The sequence below is a fragment of the Tenrec ecaudatus genome, chromosome 16, assembly GCF_050624435.1.
Source record: "Tenrec ecaudatus isolate mTenEca1 chromosome 16, mTenEca1.hap1, whole genome shotgun sequence".
Lineage (NCBI taxonomy): Eukaryota > Metazoa > Chordata > Mammalia > Afrosoricida > Tenrecidae > Tenrec > Tenrec ecaudatus.
The window spans coordinates 15,532,298-15,548,309 of record NC_134545.1 but is presented as its reverse complement, the minus strand read 5'-3'; the positions used below and the strand labels follow the sequence as shown (position 1 = coordinate 15,548,309).

At 51.8% G+C, this 16,012-nt stretch overlaps 1 protein-coding gene across 3 annotated transcripts in view; it reads left to right on the top strand.

Moving 5' to 3' along the window:
* The window catches only part of RPH3A (rabphilin 3A), a 78,916-nt gene that overhangs the window by 24,978 nt on the left and 37,926 nt on the right, over positions 1-16,012 (top strand). The window lies entirely within an intron of this gene.

Here is a 16,012-nt window from a genome sequence, read left to right as displayed (position 1 = left end):
CTCCGCTTCCCTCACTGCCAAGTGAGGCAGGCCAGTCGGAATCTCAGATCATCCTCGCTCAACTCCACGGTGTTTGGAGGACCCGTGCCATGGGGTGTTGGCTGCACTTCTCCGAGCAGTCACTATTGTTCCTCTTGGGTGGACGATTCTCACTGACCACAGCAGGAGATGTCGCCCGGTCCTGCACCAGCCTCACACCAGCTCTACAGGTGGCGAGCAGTCCAAAGGAACTGCGCCCGAAACCAGACTTCTCTGGTGTTGAATGTCCGTTCTGTCATTTATCAGTTGTGTGACCATGACTGGGTCACCTGAACTCTCTGGGACAAGGAAGAAAAAAGGAGATCGATGAGAGAGAGAGAGAGAATGAGAGAGAGAGAGAGAGAGAGAGAGAGAGAGAGAGAGAGAGAGAGAGAGAGAATGAGAATGAGAATGAGAGAGAGAGAGAGAAACAACAACAGAAGAAAGAAAATAAGAAGAAAAAGAAAAACCAAGAGGGGAAAGGAAATAAAATGGGAAAGAAGTAAAAAGAAGGGGTGGGGTGGGGGACAAGCAAATGAAGAAAAAGAAAAATATATAGCAGAAGAAACAAGCATGATATAAACAAAAAGAAATCAATCAAATAAGGAAAAACAGACATGAAGAAAGGAATAAAGAAGACCAGGAAAAAAAAGTTTGACAAAGAAAGAATAAACAAAACCACGAAAAGGGGGTGGGGTGAAAGAAAGAGAAAATTGGGGGTTCCCGCCAAGCCAGGAGGCCGCAGCAGCAGGGCCCCTGGAATGGATTGGCACACTCTGCTGGCCAAAGAGGTCACAGCAGGCAGAGGTGACGCGAGGCCTCCATCGTCTAGCCCTGAGCCCCTGCGTTGGGTAGTTAGGCCCCATGAGAGGAAACGTTGAAGCTTTCAGGCCTCTTAAAAGCCAGATCTGGAACGGGCAAGGCGTCTTTTCTCTTGCTTCTGGGGGAAAGGATCTCCTGATGGGAACAGTGACATACGCGGACAGGGAAGGAAGGCACTGAGGATGGCCATCTTTGGAAATCATAGATGTCTTAAGGAATCTGAAAGCTGAAATAGCGCCTGGCCTCCCATAGGTTTCTGAATTTATTTGGCCTTTTCAGTGGGGGGCGGAGGGGATGACTCAACACTCCCCTGGCCATGAAGGCAGTTTAGCTCACTTTGAGAAACGCTGTCCTAGACAGAGGCACGTCCAAAAAAAGACAGCCATGCTGCCCCTATGTGGTTTGTATACCTCCTCTTCCTCTCAATGCCACAGTCTCAGGGAAGCGATTCCCATTGGTCCAGCTCTCCCTGGGGGCCTGCCCCTCATCCAATCAGCCATCGCCAGAGGTGCAGGCTGTTGACCGGCTCTGCAGGGGATAAGGGTCTTTGTGAATGGAGCAGATGTCCACAGGATATGCTCAGCTCCTATAGAAAGTCATAAGTCTGGAATTTAACATTTGCCAAGCAAGACTCTGTTTCCACTGTTTTTGTTTTTGGTTTTTTTCTTTCCCGTTGGTGGGTCTCCTCCACCCTCGCCGTGTTTCTTTCTGTCCAGACCCTCCATATCACAAGACCTTCTCAAAGGCATTGGCTTTCCAAGCCTGCCTACCAAGGGGGCAGGCAGCCAGGTGGTTTCCATTCGAGGTCAGCTCCCCTAAAGATGGGTCCCGAAAAGTAATTAAGATTCGTCACTCACCTTGGTGTCCAGATGCCGAGATGGAGGAGGAAGTCAGGGAGACACCGTTGTTGACAGATTCTTCTGTTGTGTCCCTGCCACCACCTCCCTCACCTTGACTTCTCCATCTCTGGGCACAGGATGCTCCCAAAAGGCTGACCGAGGGAAGTATCCTTCCTTGGACCGACGGCTTCTAACTCAGCAGGCGTCACTCCTACCCCTTGACAAGTGGACACTTAGCTAGGTCTTTAATGCCCTCTTCTTTCTAAAAGAGATCGAGGGCTTTGGGGACAGTCTCATGTACTTGTGTTTGTGCCATTTTTTAAAGAAAAAATATGTATAGCTTTCGTCAGAGTTTGGTGGGGGAACTCTGAACCCCCCCTCCCCTCTGAACTCAGAACTATTGAATCCTACTTCCGTTTTTCTAGGGGTGGGCTGATGTTTTTCTAGAGTCCAGGCAACCTTAATACTCCGTGGAATATTTATACCTGATGGAAACGGAAGTCTTCTTAATTCTGCAGTTAGCCAACCCACTGCCGTAGCGTCGATTCTGACTCATAGTGACCCAAGTCAACTCTATGGCAGTGGACCTGCCCTGTGGGTTTCTGAGTCTGTAAATCTTTACCGGAGTAGAAAGCCTTGTCTTTCTCCTGTGGAAGGGCTTGTGGTTTCAAATTGCTGATCTTGCTGTTAGCTGACCAACACATAACCCACTACAGTACCAGGTCCCCTTATTCCAACACGTATGGTACCTTGGTAGCAGAGTGTGTTACGAGGAAAGAAAGATTGACAGCCTGGAAAACTCACAGGGGCAGGTCTCCTCTGTCCTACAGGGCCACTGGGAGTCAGAATTGACTCAATGGTAGTGAGTCTGTTTGTTTCTTTGCTTGTTTGTTTGTTGTGGAGGGGTTCTGTGCACAAGATTTTTGAGGCTTTATAAACCTTCCTGGGAGCAGACCACCTCATCTTTCTCCCACTGGGTGGCTGGTGGCTTTGAAGTGCCAGCCTTGCTGTTAGCAGTCCAATGCTTACATGACGGTGCCTGGCAAGGAGAGAGAGCAAATCATACATGTTGAGTGAATGAACCAGTCGTCAGACTGACTAAGTCCCTTGTTGAATCATTAAACCTCACTCACTGTCTGGTTCTCATCTTTAAAATGGAGACTTTGGACCAGGTGGCCTCCAAGCTCCTCTAGCCTAGGGTGTCTCAATGTTGAAGTTAATGTCATTTAGGGAGAGATGATTGTTTGTTGGAAGACAGGGGCTGTTGGATGTTTGGGAATGGTAGTGTGTTCAGTGGTATCTCTAGCCTCAGTTTACCAAATATCAGTAATATCAGCCACAGGTATGACAATAAAATATATTTCCCCTCCTCACTGCCATCAAGTCAATCCTGTGGGTTTTCAAGACTGTAGCTCTCTACAGGAGTAGAAAGCATCATCTCTCTCCTGCAGAGAGCTGGTGGTTTCAACTGGCTGACCTTGTGGTTAAGCAGGCTATTGTGTAAACCACTAAGCCACCAGGCTCCTGAAAATGTCTCCAGACACTGCCACATGGCTTCCCTTGAGAGCTGCTGCTTTTGTGGGGCAATCCCACAGGGGAGAAAAATGAAATAGAATGAGCTGGCAGCCCCACTCGTGATCATAACCCACTCATGCGACATCACCACGCTCTCAGCTTCGCATGGGTTCATTCACGTCACCCTCACCACGACCCCAGGCAGTGAGCAGTACACCGACTCCTGCTCATCGGCCGTCTCACTACCAGACATCTCACACCGACGACCATAGCGGGAAGTCAGCTGTTGGCTCATTCACGACACATGCCTGGTGCTAAAAATGCCAAGGGTAATGCCGGCTGGAATGGTTAAGCCTAATGTTCTGTTGGCTGGGCCATGATTTCCAGCAGTTTGGCAGTTACGTAATGAGGTAATTTGGCAGTTATGTGATGCTGTGCTTGGCAGTTCTATCCTGATGTGGAATAATGACCTTTTGGCAGCTGCACTGAGCTTCCTGTCCCATCTCTGCCGTCCATGGCCTTGTGCCCTTAAGCTATTGGATCCTGTCCTGTGTGCCTCAGTTTCCCCACATGCAAAGTGGGATAAATAATAGAACAGATCTCGTGGGTTGTGGCTTGATTGGAAGAAACAACACCTGTGAAGGGCTTAGCCTAACACCTGGCACAGGTGGCCTTCATGAGCAATGGCTATTACCATTGCTGGTCCGATAGTGATCCAACTCCCTGTCCCATGGTGTCTGCATGGGGCCAGCCGGCTGAGTCTTCCAGCTGTCTCTTTCTTTCTGGGTCCCTCAATTCTGAGCCAGGTGTCCTCCTCCGCCCCAGATCCCTGATGCCCAGCCTTTAGTCTCCATCACCAACCTGTCAAAGAGAGCGACTGGGATCTGCACGTCCCAGGTGGTGACAGTTACTAATGACTGAGAATTAATGAGTCTGAAATGCCACTGCCCGGCTTCCTGATGGTGCTCCTCAGTCATTTAAGGACAGGCTCCTGGGAGACCCTGGCGCTGGAGCCTCGGCGCCCACCCCCCATCAACACAGCCATTTCCCCGTTCACAGCAGATGGTCCAATCTTGTCTTTAGAAAGTGCCAAGTTTAATAAAGTCAACAGCAATCTCCCCGCAGTTGGCAATTAGGGTGAAGCAAAGAGCAGCGTGAGCCTAGAATCCGTGCGTCTGAGTGTGTGTGGGCGGGGGGGGGGGCTGTGTGCACACAAAGAGCAACAGTAAGACCACAGGCCCTCTGCTTTCCCGCATGGCTGCATTTTTATGAATCCCCGTCCACTGCTGCTTCTAGAGACAGCTGCCGGGACCTCACCCTGCCACTTGGTGGAGTCCTGGCTGGGAGCCATTTTCACCCACCGAGGCGGGGGTCGGTACATACACCCATCGCACCTTGGCAGCCAATGGCTTCGTCAGGCTCCGTGGCACACGGCATTAAGCCTGCTTCCTGGAGCAATTTTCCATCCATTAGTCTCCTCACTCCCATCCATTAGGACCTCCCAACCACCCTGGTTTGAAAGCTCCAGCGGGGATGCCCGAACACTTCTGATGGCAATTTGGAGTCTTGCAGGGAGCCGAGCTTCACAACAAGCCACGGGTGGCCCCCCGACTGGCCTTCTGTTCCTAACTGCAGAAAACAGTCTGTGGGGCCTCGGTGTGCATGGCTGTGCACGTGAAGGCGCTTGCCTGCATGTAGACCCTGATCCTGGACACGTATGTGCTCATCCATGCACATGGACGTGAGTCTCTCTGCCCGTGTGCCCATGGCCTGTGTGTCCAAACACGAAGACGCCTGTCCAACCCTGTATGTGTACAAAGAGGGACATGTGAGGGAGCCCTCCCCATTTCTAACCTCAGCCCATCGCGACCTCCTGCAAAGCCTTTTAGAAAGATGGGGTTCACAGGCAGAGAGCCTCCTGATTACAAAGGGATGATGCGGGCGCTGGGAGCGATAAACGCTGCACATTTCCAGGTGAAGCCGTTCGCCGCAGCCACCACCGCGCCGTCGCCGGGTTCCAGGCACTTTATAAACGCTCTCTCTGTTCATCGTCATAGCAGTCCGAGGAGGAGAGGACTTGGAGGCCCCTCAGTCACGGGTTGAAGAACAGGCACAGAAAGATTAAGTGGCTTCCGTGGCTTCTGTGGTGTGGCCAAGCCAAGCAGTGTGGCCAAGCCCGGGTTTGGCCCCAGGGGTTGGCACTCCAGAATTGGCACCCAGCTGCTACAGCGGAACTGCTTCTGTGTCTAAACTCTGAAAATGGTGTGTGTGTGTGTGTGTGTGTGTGTGTGTTGCAATTGCCACATCCCTGGACTTAACTGCCTCTATGTCTAAACTCTGGACGTGTGTTAAGGGAGTTGGGGGAGGGGGGCATGTGTATGGTGGAGGAGTCCAGGTCCCCCCAGGCATGAATGTGAGCACCTGGAGAGGGTACTAGAACCTTGCAGAATCCAAAGCCTGGCCTCTCTGCCACCTGCAGCCAGGCAGGTAGGAGTGGCCCAAACCTTGCCCTGGAGAAGGAAGCTAAACTCTGACTCTGTCCCCAGTCTGTTGGAAATAGAACCTAGTCGGGGGTCAGATCGGCAGAATAATGCTCCCTGGCAAAGATGGCCACATCCCCCAAACCTGGGTCTACGTTACGGTGTTCCATTGGGTTCCCCAGAGAAGCAGAACCGGTGAGGTTTTCATGTGTTTGTCTATAGAAAGAGATTTATATCAAGAAAGGTTTCCACGGCTGCAGACATAGGTAGGTACGTTCAGTCTGATGTCAGGCAGGCGTCTCCTGATTCGCGGAAGCCGACCACCGACAGGAAGCAAGATGACAAAGCAGAGCCAGCAGGAGGCCTGGGCTGGTGATTACAAAGATTTGAAGTCAGCTGAATGAATGAATCTGCCATCCGCCGTCCACTGACGGCTCCGGGGATCGGCAGGCCACACAAGAGGCTGAGGAACCAGACAGAAGATCCTGCTCTGGCAGAAGGTGAAGGGCCAAGGAGGACTTGACTCTGCTCCGATTCCCTCTTATAAAAAAAAAAAAAAAGGTGTATGACACCAAAGAGATATCATCAGGCTGTGGTCCAATGGATAGATTGAACTCCATCCCTACTCTTACCCAGGAGGTGTCTAGTTGCCATGACCCTAACGATCTCCGTTACCATACATCGCAACAGAGACTAATGTAATTACAGAATTCTTACAAGGGATTCAGGAAAGCAAGATGAAGAAAGACTGGAAGCTATGCCATGATTGGCTTTGAAGATGGAAGAAGGAGCCCCAGCCAAGGAATGAAACACCTTCTAGAACAGCGGTTCTCAACCTGTGGGTCGCGACCCCATTGGGGGTTGAACGACCCTTTCCTAGGGGTCGCCTGATTCATCACAGTAGCAAAATGACAGTGATGAAGTAGCAATGAAAATCATTTTATGGTTGGGGGGGCGGGGTCCCCACCACATGAGGAGCTGCAGGAAAGGGTCACGGCATTAGGAAAGTGGAGAACCCCTGCTCTAGAAGCTGGCAGAGGCAAAGGAATGGATTCTCCTCTGGAGGCTTTAGAAACCAAACTCGTTGCCACCCATTCATTTCCAACTCATAATGACCCTATAGGGTCGGGTAGAACAACCCCCTGTGAGTTTCCAAGACTGTAAATCTCAATGGGAGCCGAGAGCTTCTTCTTTCTCCTCGGGAATGGCTGGCAGGTTTGAACCACTGACCTGGTGGTTAGCAACCCAACCCATAACCCCCTACACCACCAGAGAGTCTTCGGAAGGAACACAACCCTGCCAGAGCCTTAATTTTGGCCTAATGACCCCCGTGCCTGACGTCTAATGTCTAACCATTAGAACTGCAAGATTGTATGTCTGCTACACGTTTAACCACCAATGTTGTGATCATTTGTGAAAGCATGCTCAGATCCTTTGGTGAAGGACACACACATAATTGTGACACCCTGGGCCCTGCTGGAGTGGAAGGGCATTTCATGGCCTTCCTCCCAGCATACCCTTTTCCCATCGCCCAGTTAGAACTATGGCAGGCTCATCTTGTGGGCTCAGGGGACCCGGTGTAGACAGTCTGGATGGCTGTCTGCCTCCTTCCACTTGGAGCTGCTGCAGCGTATGAAGCGCCTACTGCTTGGGTCTTCAGGGCCCCAGGCACATGCCCCAGTGTTGTCTCCAAACAGGAAGAAGAGTGGAGTCAATCCCCTTGATGTAAAGCCTTGGATTCGGACCCCTCACTCTGAAATGAAATACTCTCCATGGGGTGGCCTGAGCCCAGCTCTCCAGCTTCGTCGCCTTCTGCTCAGCCCCTGCTTGACTGTCCCTCCCAGTCTCCACACATGCTGTCTGTCCACTCTCCATGCAGGGTTCTTTCTTTCCCTCTTTACTGGGCCAACGTCTTCTGATCCTCATGCTGCAGCTCTGAAGTCAGCAAACCCTTCCTAACTCATCATTCCCTCTGTTAAGTGTTCTCATACCTGCTGTGTGAGTCCATGGTGACTAGGAAATCCAATCCAGAGACCGTCCTATGTGTGAGAGAGAGCTTTATATCAAAGAGCAACTGTATATTGAGAAACTATCCCAGCCCAGTCCAGATCAAGGCCATAAGTCCCATATTAGCCTATATGTCCGATATTAGTCCATAAATTCCTCTTTAGACTCACGCAGCACATGCAATGATGCAGAATGCAGGAAGATCACAGGCTGGTGGGTGGAAAGTCTTGTGGATCCAGTGGCAGTGGAACCATCTCCAGGGCTCTGGCTGCCATCAGTGTGGTTCCATTGTCAACAGGAATGTGAAGGAGAGAGAGAGAGAGAGAGAGAGAATGTGTGTGTATGTCCCGCCTCCAAGGAAGAAGAGAGGAAGTTCCCAGAATCCTCATGAGAAGGCCACACCCACAAGGAAGCATCATCAGACTGCGACCTGATTGACAATCTAGACTCTACCCCTTCACTCTTAATATCCTCCAGTTGACACGAGCTTATGTAACTATCAACCCTGCCCATACCGGATCTTCAGAGTCATTGTTACACATATGATCCAGACGACCCAGGTGATGAGTCACACCACGTCTGAATGCCTCATGAGAATGTCAGGACCTCATCCATCTTACACAACATCGGATCCTCAATGTCTACTTGAACTTGGTAAATGCTCTGCAAATACTGGCCAAACAAATCAACAATCCATCTGTCTCCATCCGCTCTGACCTTCCTGGGCGTCCAGAGGACAGGACTTCTCTGAGCACCCAGAGAATGGAGGAGGCCACTCGACTTCTTTTGGGCATCACCTGCAGCGAGCAGCTTGGTGATGAATGAGCTCGCTGAATGCTAAGTATGAGTTATGGTTACAAAGTTAATCAGGTGTGTAAAGACATGACTAGAGAGTGATGGCCACTAAAGTGTCCAGCTAATTGGACACCAAATACAGACGTTAAATGGGCAGACGACACCAGGGCTGCCAATGTCCATGTGTCTTCTCTTCCATGAAGTACCACGAGGTCCAGAGAGAAGGGGAGATCTCGGTGTCTTATGTTCAGGAGGAGAGAATTCCCGGGTCCCCCTGAAGGAGGATGTTGCACTTTGTTTTCTGACCTGGGAAAGGGGCACCCAGGGAGCAGGAGTTTCTCCAAGTCGGGGACCTGGTGAGATGCAGGTTCAAACTCAGGTCTTGTCACTCTTGGTCTACTGTGTCCTTTATCTTGAAAAGATAGACTCTTGTCTCTAATATGAAGATTCGTAGCATCCCTTTGGAGGAGCCCTGGTGGCATCGTGGTTGTGCATTGGACTGTGATCTGTGAGGGCCACAGTTCAAGCCACCCAGCTGCTCCTTGGGAGAAAGAGGAGGCTTTCTACTCCCATAAACAAATACGGTCTTGGAAACCCACGGGGGCAGTTCCACCCGGTCGACAGGGTTGCTATTAGTCGGCATCGACTTGATGGCAGTGAGTCTGGGGAAAGAGTGAGAGGGAAATTGAGGCTGTAATGCTAGGCTGTAACCTTTGTGGGATCAGAGCTCCTGGTTGGTGGGGCTGAACCGCCAACCTTTCCGTCAACAGCTCTGTGACTATCTGAGATTGAGATCCAGATTTTGGAGGGCCCAAAGCTAAGCCATTGGCCGAGTGGGGCTGCGGGTCTCAGTCTCTTGTTCATGCTCGCCCGTGGTTGTGTCCAGGGATGAGGGTAGAGAGCAGTGCCCATATTGCTTCCCGCACAGAATCCTCTGCCCGATTGGCAGCCACCATGGTTTCTCTGTGCAGCAGAAGCTGGTATGGCCTCTACCACCAGATGGAAGACCTTTATGCAACTCGGGGACTTCCATGACCCGATTTTGACTTTGCTTCCTGTGAAGTTGGATCCCCAGCTTGGTCATCTTTGACCATCTCCGGGACATGGGACTCCCAAGAGTAAGTCCAAATGGGCAGTTCCAGGAAGCCCCAATCTCTCCCTTCTCAGAGCAGAGAAGGCACATCTGTCCTTGGCTACTGCCCTCTCCCCACCCACCCACCCCCCGCTGTCTCTTTATCAATCTGAATTAGTAGCATCCCTGGGCTGAGATATCGCAAGCACAGTCTTTGGTCAGCTGCACCTCCATGTCATTTGCTGCCGCTGGTGGATGTTAATGAGCTACTGGCTACCAGGTGTGTGCAACGGGGTCTTTCGGCATTTGAGACCCCAGGTGGCATAGTGGGGGTTGCTTGAGGTTGTCTTCTCCAGTAAAGATCGACAGCCTCACAAGCCCAAAGGGGCAGTTCTACTCTGTTCTATGGGGTCTTTATAGCATCTTCTCGATGGTGGTGAGTTTGGTTTTGGGTTTGGACACGTGCGAACTGAATGGTGGGAGGAGTCGGCATCCCACCTAGGAGGCTGCTATGTGGATTTAAAGGTGGTGGGGAAGTGGGGTCGGATCCACAGCCCACAAAGGGATTATCTGTCCCATGTTCTCCTCCTGAATGGCTTGCAAAGTTTGACTTGAGGCCGGAATTCCAATGCATCCATTCTTCTTCGGCCTTCCTTATTCAATGTCCATTCTCACATGCACTCCAGGCAATAGGACATGCCATGGCTAGGGTCAAGTGCACCTTAGTCCTCAAAGTAACTTTCTTACTTTCTGTGTTGGTCCGGTTGACTAAAGAAACAAATCCAGAGACACGCATATGTGTATAAGAAAGAGTGTTATATACAAGAACAGTTGAATATTGAGAAAACATCCCAGCCCAATGCAGATCGAGTCCATAAGTCCGATATTAGCCTAATTGTCTGATACCAATCTATAAAGTCCTCTTTAGACTCATGCAACACACGCAATGATGCTGAATGCAGGAAGAACATAGGCCAGTGGGTGGGAAGTCTTGTGGATCCAGTGGCAGTGGAAGCATCTCAACACCGGTAGGGGTCTCCACGTGGCTCTTCCATCTCCAGGGCTCTAGCATAGTTCCATGTGTCTTGTCAGCAAAAAGAAGCAGAGTCGGGGTGTATCTGGTCTACAGTGAGCTATTTGTCTCCGTGGTACGTCCAAATGAGGTCATCAAGCTGTAACCTGATGGACAGGCTAAACTACACCCCTTCGCTCTTAATAGTCTCAAGTTGACACCAGAGGATGTAACTACCACACTGCCCAACACTTTAAAGAGGTCTTGTGCAGCAGATTTGCCTAATGCATTCCCTGTTTGATCTCTTGAGAGTTGCTTCCAGGAGCATGGATTATGGCTCTAAGCAAGGCGAAAGCCCTTAGCTCACTTCTTTGCCCCTCATTCTCATTCTGTGGCTTGGAAAAGCACCCCGAGGCTTATTTGCATTTTTAAACCATGGAGCTGGCTTTCCACAGGACACCTAGCTCAGCAGCTCACACGAGCAGACATGTTCTGAATGAAGCGGGGTACAGAGCCCCCTCAGAATCACTCCCAGCACACCATTAAAGAGGGCGGGCCCAAGCTGGGCTCTGTGGACCCCCTGGGATGTCGTGGGGGTACTGTTTGAGAACGACTGGTCTGGCCTCACACCTCCTTCCTGTCTTGCAGGTGAAGGCACTGAAGCCCAAAGAGGTGGCAGTCAGGGCTCAAACCCAGATCTCTGGGCGTCTCGGTGAAGGTTCTATAGAGAAGTGAGCTGGGGCTGCCTTGGGGAATCTCACCCAAGCTGCAGGGCGGGGAGGGGCCCTTAGGAGAGAGCCCTCGAGGGTGACTGTATTTGTTCCCCTTTGTCCCCAGGACTGGGGACCCCTTGGTGTGGGAGAAGTGGAGAATGCAAACTTCACAGGGTGGGCACTGGGTGGCTCAAGAAGACCCCTGCTTGGCACGCTGGGTAGGTGGCAGTGTGGTGAGGCAGTTAAGAACAGGCCCTTGGGAGCCAGCCGGCTGGATCTGAATCCTGGCCATGAGCACTTCTTAGCTGGTGGTCCAGCAGACTCTGTGCCCAGTATCCTCATCTGGGAGACGGGGACCAGAAGCCCCTTAGCTCACAGGGCTGCGGGAAGGGTGCTGGAAGACCATCCACCCGTGGTGCTCAGAAAAACTCAAAACAGAACCCTCCTGCCCTTGAGCCCTTTCCGACTCAGAGTGACCCTATAGGACAGGGGGAACTGACTGGACCTCTGTGCGGGAACAGAGAGCCTCGTCGTTCTCCCGCATAGCAGCTAGTGGGCTGGCAGGGAAAGCCCACCGTGGACCCGGGGCTCCGACCTGGCACCTAGGAAGGGCTCAGTAACAGTAGCCGGTGGCACAATGGTTAAGTGCTTCACTGCCCTCTGACGGGTCAGATGTTAGAGCTCGCCAATGACAATGGCTCTTCAGGAGATCAGACCTGGCGATCCATCTGCTCCCAGGCAGACTGGTGCCCTTGGACACCCAAAAGGCAGTTCCACCCTCCGTCCTGCAATCTCCCGAGAAGTTGCAATGGATGTGACAGCACCCAACCACTGTGACTCTTGGACTGGGGCCACCTCCTACCCCGCTCCAGAGGCAATTCTAGGAAAACAGAGTCCCGAAAGGGTGGCTTCAGGGAAGCCACGGCGTGCTGGCGGGTGGCCTGCAGCTCCGCTCACTGGCCTCCTTCAGTTCTGTCCAATCTGGGTCACAGCCGAGCAGCAGGGCCGGAGCCCACAGGCTGCTCTCAACGCTGCCCGTGCCAAGGCAGCCGGCTCCCGAGTGGAGCACCAAGGGAGAGGCTGCTATTTATAACACGGCGCCTCAGAGGGACTGGAAGAAGCGGGCCCACCTGAAGGGACAGCTGGCCTCAGGTGGCTACTGAGAAGGGCCACCAGGGGCCTGAGGGAGAGTGTGCGCCCCAGCCCACCCAGCAAGTCTCTCCCCTGGCATCCACAGCTGAGATGTAACCCCTACGGCGAGATCCAATCCGACCCTGCCCTATCCACATCCCAGGCCTGCAGTGGGAGCAAGCGGCCTCCATGGCGGAAGGGCAAGGGGAGGAGTCCAAACTGGCTTAAACACAAAACCACACCCAATGCCCATTTGTAGGCAATTGGACATTCCCTTATGGAAGGATCGCAGGGAGGAGACGAGCCAGTTAGGGTGCAGTGTAGCAACGATGAAACATACAGCTTTCCTCTAGTTCCTAAATGCTTCCTCCCCACCCACACCCCCACCCCACTATTATGATCCCAATTCTACCTTACAAATCCGGCTAGACCAGAGGATGTGCACTGGTACAGCTAAGAACTGGAAAAACAGGGAATGCAGGATGGATGATCCCTTCAGGACCAGTGGTAAGAGTGGTGGGAGGGTGGAGGGAGGGTGGGGTGGAAAGGATATGTACAAGAATCTACATATAACCTCCTCCCTGGGGGAAGGTCAACAGAAAAGTGGGTGAAGGGAGACGTCGGACAGTGTAAGCCATGACAAAATAATACTAATTTATAAATGATCGAGGTTTCATGAAGAAGGGGGTGTGAGGAGGCAGGGGGGAAATGAGGAGCTGATACCAAGGGTTAAAGTCGAAAGCAAATGTTTTGAGAATGATGAGGGCAACAAATGTACAAACGTGCTCCACACAATGGATGGATGGATGGATGGATGGATGGATGGATGGATGGATGGATGGATGGATGGATGGACTGTGATAAGAGTTGTATGAGCCCCAATAAAATTATTTAAAAACCCAAACAAAAACCACACCCTCTCCCAGGAAGCCAGTTCTAACTCATTGGCAACCCTACAGGACAGAGTCGATCTGCTCCACAGGTGCTCGCTGAGCCTACAAAGCTTTAGGGGAGCAGGCTGCCTCTTCCTTCTTCCACAGAGGGTGGGTTTGAATGGCCAACCTTGAAGTTAGTCGTCTCTTATCCCACAGCACCACCAGGGGTCCTATCAAACTAGTAGAGAGGGTCTGAAACACACACACACAAATGCCTGAGAGCTACGCTGACTGCCTTGCAGAAAAAATCATTGCATGGTCTTGCTGCACAGATTGCCCATGCAGGGACCAGGACCACTGCATGGCAGGTATGGCCCGGGAGCTTCTTAGAATACAGCTCCTCAGGCTCCTCCCGCCTCTGGATCTGAGTTTGCACAAGCTGCCTCCTGATTTGCGCACACACGGATGGGCACATGCGCACTCACAGAGGTGGCCTCTGAATGAGCTCATTCTGCGATGAAGATAATCTCGTAGGTGCTGACAAGTGTCCTGAGGCAGCAGGACAGGTCTACGGGAAGGGGGGAGCTACGGTGGTCAGAGAAGGCTTGTAGGAGGAAGTGATACTTCCTTCAACTGGGATTTGAAGGATGAGAGGCCATTTAGCCAGAAAAATTGTAAGTGTGTGTGTGTGTGTGTGTGTGTGTGTGTGTGTGTGTGTGTGTGTGAGAGAGAGAGAATGAGGATGTGGGGGGGGGGGGATGGAGGTATATTCCAGGCACAGAGAACCAAACCAAATACCAAATGCCAAATATATATATATATATATATCCACTTCCCTCAAGTCAGTTCTGACTCAGGACAGGGTAGAACTGCCCCTGTGGGTTTCTGAGACTATTAGCTCTTTACAGGAGTAGAAAGCCTCACCTTTCTCCCAGGGAGCGACTGGTGGTTTTGAACTGCTGAGCCTGTGGTAATCAGCCCAGTGCATAACCACTATGCCACCAAGGCCCCCAGCCCAAAGAGCAGAGTGCACTGAAGTGCAGAGGTACCGAGGAGAACTGGGGCTGAGAAAAGACCAGAGGAGGTAAGGCAGTGGTTCTCATCCGAACCGCCTGCAGGGTTTGTTAGAACATAGCTGGCTGCCTCCCCATCCCGGCCCCCAGAGCTTATCGCTAAGTGGGTCCGCAGTGGGGCTTCCCTAAGGAGCCCTGGTGGCACTCTGCAGAAGGTTGGTCTGCTAACTGCAACATCAGTGGTTCAGATCCCGCCAGTGGCTCTGCGGGAGAAGATGAGGCTGTCTGCTGCTGTAAAGATTTACAGCCTGGGACACCCTATATAGGATCACTATAAGTCAGAATAGAAGTCCTGGTGGCATCGTGGGTGATGCATTGGGTTGCTAAGTGCAAGGTCAGCCGTTTAAAACCACCAGCCACTCCCTGGGAGAAAGATGAGGCTCTACTCCTGTAAAGCGTCCCAGCCTTAGAAATCCACAGGGGCTGTTCAACGCTGTCTAGAGGATGGCGATGAGTCAGAATCCACTTGATGGCAGTGGTATGGATTGATGAGTTGCAGTGCAGCCTCCTGGTGGTACTGGTGTGAAGGTTCAAACCCCTCAGCTGCTCCATAGGGGAAAGATGAGGCTGCTGTTCCCGTAAGGATTTACAGCCTCGGAAACCCTATCCAAGGGCACTGGGCCTTGGAATGGACTTGATTGCAGTGGGGAAGGGAGAGCATCCAGCTCCCAGGTCATACTGGGGTACTGGTACAGTACCTCTGAGCAAGAACATTGAGAGCAAGACAAGATGGCAGAGAGATGGGAGATGTCAGCTGAGACGAAACCAGGTAGGGACATGGAGCCTCCATGGAAGAGGCTCCAATGGAAGGTTTACTATGGAACAGGAATTGGCCCAGTGGTCCTCAACCTTCCAAATGACACGACCCTTCATACAGTTCCTCATGTGGTGGTGACCCCCCATCCATAAAATTATTTTCGTTGCTACTTCATCACTGTCATTTTGCTACTGTGATGAATCGGGTGACCCCTGTGGAAGGGTTGTTCGACCTCCCCCAAAGGGGTCGTGACCCACAGGTTGAGAACCGCTGGATCATATGATCCGCTCTAAGTTTCAGAGACCCCCACCGTTATGGAGGGGAAACCAGATGGCAGGACACGAAGGAAGTCAGAGACCCCTACGGTCAGGAGAGAGGCGATGGTGGTGCGGTTGGGTGGAGATGAAGAGAGTTGATTGGATTGTGGAGATGTCAGGGAGATGGACGCAGTGGGACTTGGTGGATAGGCTGGAATGTTGAATGTCAGGATAAGGAGTCCAGGAAATGCCCAGATTTCTGGCGTGAGCTAGTTGGTAAATGCTGTGGTCGGTTCTTAATCATCCACGGACTCGGGCATGAAGAGAAATCAAGACCAAGTTCAACTGGAAACCATGAACTTCAGCTACCTGCAAAAACAACCAAGGTAAGACACCGTGTCGATGAGTAGATGACAGAGTAGACTGTTTCCCTGGAGGAGGCGATGAGAGATGGCAAGGCCAGAGACGGCTCTTAATCAGAGTCGAGTGGCTGGAGGGGCACTAAGGAGCATGGGAGGGAGCTGTGGCATTCTGAAAATATGGGGAAGAGGCCACAGCCGTCACCGATGCTCAAGAGGCCATGACTCAAAGACCACGAAGACCCTCTGGTCCCAAAGGAAACGTGCATGGTCCCCATTCTACCAGG